The 13,750-nt window shown below is 29.8% G+C and overlaps 1 protein-coding gene across 23 annotated transcripts in view; it reads right to left on the reverse strand.

Moving 5' to 3' along the window:
- Window positions 1–13,750, reverse strand: part of LOC124354022 (histidine-rich glycoprotein-like) — a 45,070-nt gene that overhangs the window by 3,589 nt on the left and 27,731 nt on the right. The gene's annotated exons all lie outside the window — the stretch shown is intronic.

A 13,750-nucleotide genomic window follows, 5' to 3' on the forward strand; every position in this document is an offset into this window, starting at 1 on the left:
TGCTTAGATGATGAGTCATCGTTAGGTCCTTCAACAAAGTGGTGTTCATATTCTGGAAATAAATTATAATACTACTAAAGTTTTTCCAAATATAATACAAAATCATCACATTTTTACTCATAGTTTCAACAATTAGTAAGTTTATAGTTTCCTGCTTGCACATACATATGTGTTTATAAATGCTTCATCGATTCGTGATCGTGCCAATAAGATTGTGTTTATACAATCCTGATATTCGGAATATCTGGTAGTCGAGAAACATTTATAAGATAAAGTATAGTGTATTTAAAAAGTTTTAAAATACACTATAAAGAATATGTTTATAATTAAATTGTATTTAACTTCTATAGAAGTAATCGGCTTTATCATTTGTAAGAAGTGTGACCAGTTTAAAATACTGCGAAGTTTAATGTATTGGGAACATTTTTAATCTGATATTTTATACCGCGTTTCGTTATATAATACAAAAATTAATTACTTGAACTGCTTCAGAAGGTGCTTAAAAAATTAAGGTCAGTGATATTCACATATTAAGAGCCTCTCTTTACAATGGGCTTAACATTTCGTGCTCTCCAGAACTATTGTTTACGTGGCCTTCTTTCTCGCACTCGGAAAGAAAATTATCTCAAAGCATTAATCATTATATTTATTTTTGGAAGCTCCAGCCTAAATTATATTTCATTCCGTGTAATTGTATCAAATCCGGAAGCTTATAAATTCTTATTTGTATATTAAGAATCGTACGGTACTGTAAAATATTCTCGTCAGGCAAATGCACCTGGATATGTCCTCAGATCATATCAGATGACAATGGACATTTAGTTAAATATTTAATATCCACCTGTAGCCAATATTTTTCTATAAAGCTATGAATCTGTGATCCTCCACACGGACTGCAATAAGCTATGTAACTTAAAAGTTTGTTAAAGTTACGAAGACATATAATTAGTGTGACCTATATAAATATATGTTAGATTCTATATTCTCTCTCCCGGCTCGTAACATCACTTCCCCCACTATTGCGGAAGGTGTACATCCTATTACCAGAGAAAAAGTTACCTCCACCGTCAAATCTTAAAAACATTTATATAAATTGGAGAGGTCAAATTGGTTGAATGCCCGTCTGTATTTTGACCTCCCAACCATTAGATATATATTTTACTAAAACTATTATGATAAATAAATATTGTATTTAAATTACCGTGGTAGAATGATCTGACCTCGTGTAGACAGGCCATGGAGGCTAACAAGGCAAAAACAAGAATTGCCCACATATTTGATTTTGTCACTTGGCGATGTCACTGAAACATTAAAAATAACAATTTTTATTTTTTATTTATTTATTTATTTCAGAAGTAGGAAATTTATTTATTTTACCTTATCCAGCTACACTTTATATTCTAGCTAGCACAATTTTATTGGGATTAACCTTAAAATTTGCAAATTCAAAACATGCAAAGATTCAATGAATCATTTTTATAAATTTAAAAGGCCTTTTTTTAAATGGTATACCGGATAGATTTATAAATAAATATGACACAATAAAATATTTAAAAATAAAAATGCTATTTATAATTATATATTTGTTGGTTTTGTTACATATTTTAGTTCTAGATTATTAAATACAATTCACAATAATACAATGTTTACAAATTTCGTCTTTGATTCTGTTCGAAGATTTTCCATGTGAGATACAAACATATTTGGAACTCATGTTGGTATTTTGTATAATATTGTATGCTTTAATGCATTTTATTTTTACATCAATAAAACGCAAATTTAACTTTATTGCGATGATGTATTATTATAAGTATATATTGTTTGCAAAAATTATATAATTGGTAACTGAGAATATGTTTAAACATTCATATCCATCTAACAATTTATTTGACTGGTTTTCGTGTTGTAGAAACTCAGGAATTCAATAAAACATTTTCTTATCGTCATATTGGAAACAGTAAAATTTTAGTATTACAATTCTCAATTCTATCTAGTGATAGATTTAGTGAATAAAAATTAAAAACTATTAGAGTAAATTTAGTGAAGACGTAGCATTTCGTTCAATTGTCAAATTCTAACGAAAATAGATCATCATAATTATCAATGGAACATAATAAATACGTAAAATGAACTTTGATATTTTATGAACTATTTATGCACTTACTACTCATTTCTTCATGAGATTATAGCTACAAATACAAAAACACTGACGTGTTACTAATTATACACATTTAAAAAATATTATTTTTCGATGTAATTGTAAAAATTCTTGTATTTCTTGTATGTAATTCTTGATTCTTTATGGCTTTACGTCTGTTTTTATAACTCAACCTCTCATATAAATACAAAAATGATTGATTCTGGATACATGTTTCATGGAGAGAGAAAAAAATGAAAATTTTCTTTGAATTCTTTTAATAAATTCAAGTAATCATTTATATATTTAGAACCTTAACATTTTATTACTTTTTAATGTTATAATACGGAGCATATGAACAGAAAACTGTTATATATTTTTAAATAGTACTAGCTGACCCGGGTGAACTTCGTTTCACTTACCTCTTAACATAAACCATATTAATTTAAACCCTAATTATGTATTGCAAAACCGGTAACTTCATAAAGGCATCATCGCCATAGTATAGGCCATACTATGGCATCTTAGAACTGTTCAAAATTCAATGCATAGAGCGCCTTCTACACCGCAGCTGTTGAACAATGCCACGATAATTAATAAAAAAAGGTGTCTTTAAAAAGGTGTTTTAAATTTCTGTCAGATCGCTTTGTTTTTATAATTGGCTGAATTCGTTTGTGGACGTGATAGTCACTTTCCTTTAAATTGATTGATTGATTTGTTTTTATAGAAGAAGAACTTTTACAACGCATTGTCCCTTTTACAAAAAGTGGATAGAACGGCAGAATAAAACAACTACCTGTCCCAGTTGCACTAAAAAATTGTTAAGATGCGACGAATGTTTGACAATAACCGCTGATAATTTCAACTTTTGATCAAGTGCGGTCACAATTTGAGCCGCATAATAAGAATTAACAGGGCCAAGGAACAAAAAAATCAAGTGAAACAACAATTGTCATAAAAACCGAAGTTCGTATCAAAAATGCTATCATCATCATCATCTGAAGGAAAAAAAATCTCAGAACTTAATTTAACTGGTGAAGAATTAAAATATTTGGATGAGATAGAAGAAAATCAGGAGCACAACATCAACAATATTCTGGCTGTGCCAGACTTGTACGAGTCACCGAGGCTTCCCGCCACGCCGTCAGGTCCTAGCGAGCAAAGTGAAGACATCATTAGCAAGCCGGGTTTATAAATAATTTTGATATAGAGGTGGAGTTTAACATTTAATTTTAACCCTCATCATTCGAAAGTTATATTGTTTAAAGATTCAAGTGCCGAGAAATTTAAGAAACTATGTTTCTTAACATAAATACTGATCGATATATGTTTAATTTGATTTTTCGGCACTATAATCGATTTCTAGATCGTAGGAGAATGCTGCTCGTTCCGAGTTCACAGGAGCATTGCGTTTGCGGAATCGGTCAATTTCCTTTTCCCGGGCTCGCTGCTGTTGTGATCGATGTGCCCGAACTCGTTGCATTCTTTGTCTATCCACTTCATTCTGATTTACTGTAGAACGCAAATGTGCCATACCAATACGACTGTTATCATTATAAGTCTCTTGCTGGTCATCAGTGCGATTAACGCGTGAGGTAGCTCGCCGCACATTCGATCCACTTTGACGACCTATGTTAGGTCGTTTTCTTCTCGGCATTGTAAGCAGTATCTGATATTAATGTTTTCTTGCACTAACAATGTTAACCTATAATGGCGGCAGCTTTTTCACGTTTTTAGTAAGTAAACACATTATACTGAGACACTTCGTCATTTGTATTTGTTACAGCTGTTAAATTAAATTAAGTTAAACATGAACATCAATCAAACGTTTGACAGGTAAGAACAGTTTGTATGGGAAAATCAAATTGTCGTTTTTAGTATTTTCCTTGCAATGTTGTTATATTTTCTCATCGTTTAAACCTTCCCTGGACTTCCACGAACATTTCAAGACCAAAATTAGCCAAATTGGTTCAGCTGTTCTCGAGTTTTAGCGAGACTAAAGAAGGGAAATTCATTTTTATTTATATAGATTAAACTTTTAGACAAGCAAAACTATTATTCTACTCTAGTATTATATTCTAAATTAAGAACCCTTTGCGAATCTAGGCTCATACAAACATTAAAAAAAACTTTTTAGTGATAAATAGTGCACGTATTGTCGTAGAAAGAAGATGTGTAATCAATTTAAAATATATTTAATAATCTTTTATTTTAATGCTTTTGACAATATTTTTCATTGTAATAAATTTTATTATGTTTTAGTTTTTAACATTAGTGTATACTTTATTTTAAAATGATAGATAATAATTTTATAAAACATTATATATATATAAATATAACATTATATATATAAATATAACATTATATATATAACATTATATATATATAATATATATATATATATATATATATATATATATATATATATGATTCAGAAAATCCCATTTAGGCGTACTCTTATATTCTTCAAACTTACTCAAAACCCTATTTTACCCATATTTTTTTCAATATTTTGTGTGGAGCACTCCAACTTTACAAAATAAATCAACTAAAGTAATGTCAAAGTACTTTTTAACCCATACCATACATGGGCATATTATATTACAAATATTAGTTACCTGTAGAATCCTGGGGTATTGATTATATGGTACTGCTATAACAAATAGTCTTATTTACTTTCAAAGAGCAGTATTAGCTAATTGAACACTTTGAATAAATCCTTTATTTTCAATATTATTTAAGTTGTATTTTATATATGTTATTCACCATGTACGTTTATAGGTAAATTGCGTGTAAAAATTCAGCACTTATTTAATGATTGAACAAATTTGTATTACTTTTCTTCGCAACAACTTGGTTGGTTTAACGATATTATTAGTTTTATAATTGATTTTAATATTTTTTACTAGTTTGTATAGATTACGGTTTGCAATTTTACACGTTAGCTTAGCGTTATTGTTGTTTGTATATAGACTTTACGAGTGATATTCTTATGACTAAGACATATACTACTATACTACATATACTAGTATATACATATACTATACTACTATATACATATACTACTGACCTGTGGACTTAAAAACCATGTAGCTTCATTTCTATATGAGGGACACTAATTCGATGATGCTACATGTCACAACGAGGGATTTGGTGGAGCGTTAGCAAATTTTTTTACATTGTTCATGGTTAACCATGATTGCAACGAGAAAATAGAAAAATAAATACATTTTTAACTTACTTAATACACCCATAAGAGATTAAAACATTCAACCTAACTATCGTAATACATACAACATAAATTTATATTAACTTGTAGTGTAAACTTTTATTATTTAAGTTATCTGAATAAGGCTTCATGCTAGTGTTTAAATAATAAATATTCCGGTGACGTAAGGTGGGTGTATTTTAGTGGGAGAGTATTCTGAAATCAAATTTTGCCACCAAATAGTAATATTGAATTTATATTCAATTTTTAGTGTATACATCAGCTACAGGTGCAATGCATTAAATGTTAGTGTTTTTTATGATTGTACTCAGTTTTTTTACAAATTTATTTATTATGCTATTTTTGGTACCCTAATGGTTATTCATACGACTAATATAAAAATATTCACTAAGCCGGAACAAAGTCCCATTGAGGGACATGCACCATGATTGAACTCAGTGTTCCTCATATAGAAATGAAGCTGCTTGCACAATCTCGAGTCTATAGGTCAGTTCGTTTTCGAAATATCATACGGACAGAAAGATAGATATACAGAAATCATATTTTTCCAGCTGCACGAGTGATAGGGGTTTTTAAAGCTTAGCTAATTATCATATTTTATGAATACATGATAGTTCTATTAACCCTTTTATTAATAAAATTCTACTGTACCGACTATATTATGTTACGAGTTTATAGATTGGTTCAAATAAACATTTATGAGATATATAATTTTGTTCTATGCCGTACTTTATGACTTTGAAGTGCTGTTTCTATGTCATAAATCAAGGATAAATTTATTTATAGAAAATTACAGATTTTATCACAAAGGGGTGTCAAAAATTAATAATTATTTTATATGTTTACAAAATCAAACGATGCGGAAATAAATTTTAGTTTGTTATCAATTTCACCGTATGTGATGCTTTTTCATTCAATAAAACTTGCATGACGAGTTTTCTTGGCAATATAAATGTAATATATTACGTTGTGATTGATATTCACGAGTGATTGCTTTATAGAATTTAAGAACGATTTTTCACTTAAGAATAGTACATAAAACATCTTAGTCTAAAACCTTTAAAGTGTAATTGAAATAGCGATAAAACACCTTGTGAGAGCTTGAACAGTAAATCAACACCAGAATGTCACCACAATGTGCTGTTTACTGTCGTGTTACACAACCCACTTTGATTTGCTGTTATAAAGTCACGTGGTCGACTGGATGTGCTTGGACCGCTAGATTTGTTTCACAAGTTTTGATTTTAGTAAATACTTTAATCTTTATATATTATTCCAACGTCAAAATCCATAAATATAACACGTATACATAATATGTGCTTAACCACAAACTGTACACTTTAAAATATAAAGATTACTGCTATATAAATAGTAATATAGGAGTATATTACCCGTAAAACAAATATGCATTGATTGGAAGGTAAGTCCAGATATTAAACCAGTTGTGTAGTTGAGTAATAATCACTAAAACTATTCTGTAGACCACATAGTGCATATTTAACGTATGCTTTTGTGCTTGTTGAAGGTCGAACTGTAGAACCTATATTCAGATTATAAGGTATGTTCACATTGGTTTTGCTGAAATTAAAGCTCTCTGGCGGATATTAGTGTTATAGTATCTTATTTAACCATTGATAGCACTTTTAATGAACTAAATTATAAACTTTAATATTTTACTATTTAATAATACCTCGAAATTGAAAAACGCTGCTACAAATTTATAGAACTTGAAGTGAATATCTAACAATAAAACGTGAATAATAAAACAATTGATTATACCTAATCATAAATTCATGAAGTTACAGATCATACAGTTTGTTTTCACCTGAAAATGTTAGATTGATTCCTTAATAACTTTTTATTTAATTATGTATAATGTGAAAGATTTAATATACTTAAAAACTTAAATCTTAATCTATTTAACTTCGATTAATTTTTAGATTTTTTTAGTTAAATAGAAAATTCAGGATTGAAATATACCCATGGTTTCATCTGCTTGTTACAGCTTTATATAATTATACATTTTACTAGTATTCCTACAATGTTCTTTGTTTCTATAAATGGATAGAAAACAAAAAAGTATCGCGAGCCAGTGGACACAGGTTTCTGATAATTTTCGTTAAGTTCGAAACACAATAACATCGACTAAACAATTTTCCAGCATTTATTAAATATGAATAACTGGTCCAAACCTACGGGTATAAAATAATACATGTTTAGATAAACTATGAAGGTGAGTGACGGCTTGGACAACATTGAAGAGGCAGTATATCTTATCACACAAATGTCTTTGACATTTTCTTGTTATTTCAACAATGCCCTAGAAATAGCTTTCTTCTTATCTATGATTGCTATACATCTTTCAATTGAACTGTAAAATTCATTATTTCTAGCAGTATTGAATTAATATTTTATCATTCTGTTATTGATACAAGATTTCTTTACAACATATACAAAATGTTTATTGTTTTCATTATAAATAGATCCGGAAAAATGAATCGCTAAATGTGTTTCTAAGTGATAATCTCGAGAAAGGCTAGACCAATTCGGCTAATTTATTCTGACACATCCGGTGAAGTCCCGGAAGGATTTGATGAAGAGCAAAGTTAGGAAATTTTTCCCGGAATATTTAAGAATTCTGAAAACTAATTAAAATATTTACAACACTCGTAATCCAAAGTGAACTGGCAATAGCTGTTACCACTCTCAGCTGAAGTTCATCAAAGATGCATAAACATTTTATTACAGATAAATTTTAGAAAGTATTAAATAATTATACAGTGCTTGATCAGTAGTGTAATGCAAATTGCAAAGACGAAGATACTTTTACTTAGTTATACTTTGAATTGCACCATGACGAATAAACCATCTAATGCATTTGAAATACTATTTAAACGCTGATATAAAACCCACAATGAACAAAGCAATGAATGTTTACACTTAAGGTGAACAAAAAAAACTGATTGGCCCTCTTAACATTGTGTACGGCATGTTTACTTTAATTAAAGTGAAAGCAATGGATGGTACACTTTTACCCTAATAGCAGAAGTAAAATACAAGTGGGGATGGTAGATGGTTTTAGACCAAATTAGTCGTCTTAAACTTATGAATGCACACATTTTCTTGATTGGGGTAAAAATTTAAATCACTTATAGCACCAAAAACATCGTAGACCATAAATAGACGCTTTTCAATCCAAGTTAATTTCTATAAACTATATGTATATTTTCTTGGTAGGTGCAACAATATAAACTCAACTGTGGAACCGTAAATAAATTAGACCGGGAGTGCATTTAACACCTAGAACTGGCTCTTTTTCACTGCAGTGACTTTTCTGACGAACGTACATATATACAGGGTGAGTCAGAAATATGGTAAAATATTTTAAGGCGTGATTGTAGAGCTAAAAATAAGAAAAAAATGTTATATAAAGGTAGGTCCGGAAACGCTCCATTACTGAGTAATGGCTGGCGAAAGATTTTGCTTTGTTTTCAGTTCACCTGATGAAATTAAGTGATTCTGAAAGGTTTTGTTCTTACTTTTTAACTCAAATAAGATAGATATATAAGGAAAGTCGCCTGAAAAATCAAATAAAACCACTCTAGAGGTTGTAGTGTGAACAGTTTTTGAGAAAAAGTATGATATTTGCCAAAAATCTAATAACAAAAATACCATCTTAAATGTTTGATGTCAAATAACATTGTTAAATGACCAAAAAACAAATTGTTTTTCCTAATACAGATTGTAGAGAATTTAATTCTAAAAACAACCATAATAAATAAAAAGTTAACTAAATGTGTAAAAAAGTTATGATATTGACTCCTCAAGTATCACACTACACAGCAAACTTTTGCTGTTTTATAATAAGGAATGAGTATCTGATTGGTAACAGCTGGTGTAAAATAAACATTTTTAGTTCAAAATTTTATTTTTAAATACAATAAACATCAACAATCGCTTTAAGTCTCACCAGAAGATTAAAAATGATGCTCTAAATGACCTCTGTTGTTCAAATGCACGCGTTCAGGCATCTTCTCATCAAGTTTAAGACCCGTTCAAAAACTCCAGGTGTCTGCTTAATGGTTTCTATTCCATTAGAAAGGTTTAATCGGAGTTTTCAATGGTATCTATTGGGAAAGAGTAAACTAATTTTTTTTAATGTCCCCAAAGGTAAAAAGTCCAAAAGATTTAAGTCCGGTCATCTTGCTGGCCATGAAACTGGTCCACCTCGGCCTTCGATTGATTTGTGAAACTCTCATATAGGTGTCCACGAACAGCCAGAGAGTAGTGCGCAGGTGCCCCGTCAGGCATAAACCACATGTTTTGGCGCAAATGCAGAGGTACATCATCAAGCAGGTTAGGTAGCTAGTCTCTTAAAAAGTTCAAGTACACCACGCCATTAAGCCTGGGAGGAAGTACGAATACGACAAAATGATCTGCTAAGATTCCAGCCCAAACATTTACTGAAAACTAATGTGGGCGATTAGGTTTGATAGCATGAGGATTTCTGTCTGCCCAAATGTGGTTGTTATGGAAGTTAATGATAGCTGTTCTTGTAAAGTGAGCCTCATTGGTAAACAAAATTGTATTCAAAAAGTTTTAACAGAAGCCATTGACAAAAACAACATGGGGAACGTAGTTTTGTGGCAAAAGAGTTGCTGGGACATGGAGTTGCTTGGACACGCTGGAAGTGGTATGGGTGTAACTGGTATTCGTGTAGTATTCTCCGAATACTAGATTGGCTGACATTGAACTATAGTGACAATTCTCTAGTGCTCTTTTCAGGATAATCAGAAATTTTATTAAGAACCAACTCTTCTAATTCAACAGTCCTACATGATCGGGCGATGCCTGCATTACTATGCTCCGAAGACTTCAAAGAACCTGTTTCAGACAGGCGTTGATGAATAGTGGCAAACATCTTGCGCTTGGACACCTGCGGTTAGGAAAGTTTTTTTGAACTGACGTCTTGCTGCAGTACTATTGCAGCGTCCCAAACTATACATTAAATGCATGTCTGCTAATTCAGAGTTTAAATACGCATGAATATTACCTTCCATTTTTAATAAATGAAACACACAAAACACAAAATTACTAATAAAATGGATGAAAATAACTGGTTAAAATACTTAACACAAACACACAGTATCTTTACAGTTTGTTGCTTAGTTCAACAATGAGGTAATGTATGTCATCTAATAATAAATTCCCAGCTGATTATTTATTATTTTAAAATGTTTAAACAGTTGTTGTTTAAATAATTAATTATTACCAGCTGTTACCAGTCAGATACTCATTCCTTATTATAAAACAGCAAAAGTTTGCTGTGTAGTGTGATACGTGAGGAGTCAATATCATAACTTTTTTACACATTTAGTTAACTTTGTTTATTATGGTTGTTTTTACAATTAAATTCTCTACAATCTGTATTAGGAAAAACAATTTGTTTATTGGTCATTTAACAATGTTATTTGACATCAAACATTTAAGATGGTATTTTTGTTATTAGATTTTTGGCAAATATCATACTTTTTCTCAAAAACTGTTCACACTACAACCTCTAGAGTGGGTTTATTTGATTTTTCAGGTGATTTTCCTTATTTATCCATCTTATTTGAGTTAAAAAGTAAGAACAAAACCTTTCAGAATCACTTAATATCACCAGGTGAACTGAAAACAAAACAAAATCTTTCGCCAGCCATTACTCAGTAATGGAGAGTTTCCGGACCTACCTTTATATAACATTTTTTTCTTATTTTTACCTCTACAATCACGCCTTAAAATATCTTACCATATTTCTGACTCACCCTGTATATATACAGAATAATGAATTGGCACAACAACTTATATTAAAATCGAAACAACCATATGGACCAATTAATTACTAACTGTAGTCGCTAACAATAAAAACTGTCGGAAAACAATAAATTCGTTAAATTATTGTTTTCCAGTTGAATCCATAGATTCTGATGTATAAATTTACCTACATTCAAAATTATTTTATATCATATTATTATTTTTAAATGAACATCTAATCAAAACTTGTTTACATATTAAAACTGTATTTACATTTAGAAATTTTATTATCAGGTGTTCTTTTGTTTGTTTATTTTATTGTATTCATACATAAAGTATTAAAGTATAAAGTATTAAAGTATATGTACATATATATATACTTTTATATATATATATATATATACTTATACATATAAATATCGTATAAGTATATTATTATATATATATATTAATCTTCAATAAGAATTCTTCAATTGAATTAAAAAGTTTCTATATTTCGGCTTAAGCCGTCTTCAGGAAATTAAAAAAATTATATAAATAGGGCTATAAGAACAGAATAAACATAAAACATCAACACATTGTGTGTGTGTGTGTGTGTGTGTGTGTGTGTGTGTGTGTGTGTGTGTGTGTGTGTGTGTGTAACTAAGCACTTAAAGTCTTTTAGATCGGAGTTAGATTGCAAGGGTTAGTTTTAGATTCTTTTTGACAGTAGATCTTGAAAATCAACATAAGTAAATCAGGTACATAGATTTGACCGGAAGGGAATTTAATCGCCCGTAACTGACTTTTTGACTCCTACTTAGAACAGTTTTAGTCGTATCTGACTTATATTTTCTTTTTTACGGGAACTATAACAGTAGCAGTTAAAAAACATTATAAAGAAAGCCGAGAGTAGATTTTATCATCGAAATAGGTTTTTGTTGGTATATATTTTCTTGGGCAAGGCAAGGAAAACTCAAATATGGCATTGGGAATAACTTAGACAGAAAAATAATCTAAATAGACGTAAATAATCTAATACGTTTTCATAATGTATACGATATGTACATATTAGTCCACACGACAAAACCCAAAATAGATCTAGTCACCATTTTATTTAAATTTTGAATGTCTACCAAAGATACATAAATAACATGTACCTAATATTCCCACTTCTGTATGGAAATATCATAGAGCTTCATCTTATATAAGAAGAAAGATCTGAAAAGTTACTTGAAATATTTTAAAATGGGAGAATACAATTTTAATATTCATACAAAATACATACTATACAATTACATAGTTAATACTTTACATAATAATTGTCACTAAACAGCTGTTAACATTTTGAGTTGAAGTTCTTCAAAGAGGCAGAAACTTTTTTACAATAACATCTTAGAACTGTGTTTCATCAGTCGTTCATCAGATTGAAAAGATAAATTTACTATCTAAACTTTACTTCAAAATGTGACAGAAACGAATTTAAACTTTTTATTTAAGGTTTCAACATTGTGATACGGTATTTTAACAGTTATTTACTGAATAATAAACAAACTCTAACGTTCTTCAACAATCCATTCATTCCCATGGTACAGTCTGAATAACAGCAAGACTTCTATAACAAAAATCTGTATCTGCAATCATTTTGCAATGTTGCATGATCGTTATAAAGATTTCCTTCTTATATCGGCAATTATGTTTATCTTTAAAGAAAAGTAAATTACGCTTTGACCGAAGTAGATTTCAAAAGAGCTACATACGTGCATCATTTTTTTTTCATCAAGGCAATTAGGGAAACTCAACTGTGGCAATGTAAGTGAATTTAAACAACCGTGTATATATGAAGTCATACGTATGTATATATATATTTCTTAAATATGGACTATACGATAATCTCAACTATGGCACTGCAAATATCTTAAATATTGCGTACATGAATAGGCTAAAATTAAAGGCTTTTTGATCGAAATAGGTATCCTAGATCTATTTATTTGAATTTACTTGATAGTGGCAAAAAGGCAAATAGTTTTGGCTTCAGAAATATAATTAATTCGAACCATATATGTTCATACATGTGCAAAACATAATATAAGAATCAGGTTAAACTCTGACCTCGTTAACTATAAACAGTACAACAGTATGTATAATACTGTGAACCTCTTGTAGGCATATATACGTTTGCAAAATTTCTTGTGATTCCATTATATTTTATCATAAGTGCCTTTACTAAAGATTTATTTTAAAAATTGCGTAACATAATCATAAAATAAAGCACTGTTATTTTTTGCTTGCAATTTTATGATAATACCAAGTATTTTACGATTTTTAACTTTGATAAATCATTTTAAAGGTACATATTCAAGTCGTACGAGTGTTTGACATATTCAAAGTCACTTCTTGAATGTGTGTAGTTGGCTATAGCCAATGTAATATCAATAACTATGAACTGAAAATACTTAATCATGAAATTTATCATTAGAGGAACGTATTATCAAGGCTTGGAAATTTAAGTGTTTTATAGCACTAACATTAGAGGCTGTTTTGATTTTTTTATTTTTTTGCGCGTATTTAGCTTGAATCTCATTAAATTATGTCTCTGTGTTTTAATT

The sequence above is a fragment of the Homalodisca vitripennis genome, chromosome 2, assembly GCF_021130785.1.
Source record: "Homalodisca vitripennis isolate AUS2020 chromosome 2, UT_GWSS_2.1, whole genome shotgun sequence".
Taxonomy (NCBI): domain Eukaryota; kingdom Metazoa; phylum Arthropoda; class Insecta; order Hemiptera; family Cicadellidae; genus Homalodisca; species Homalodisca vitripennis.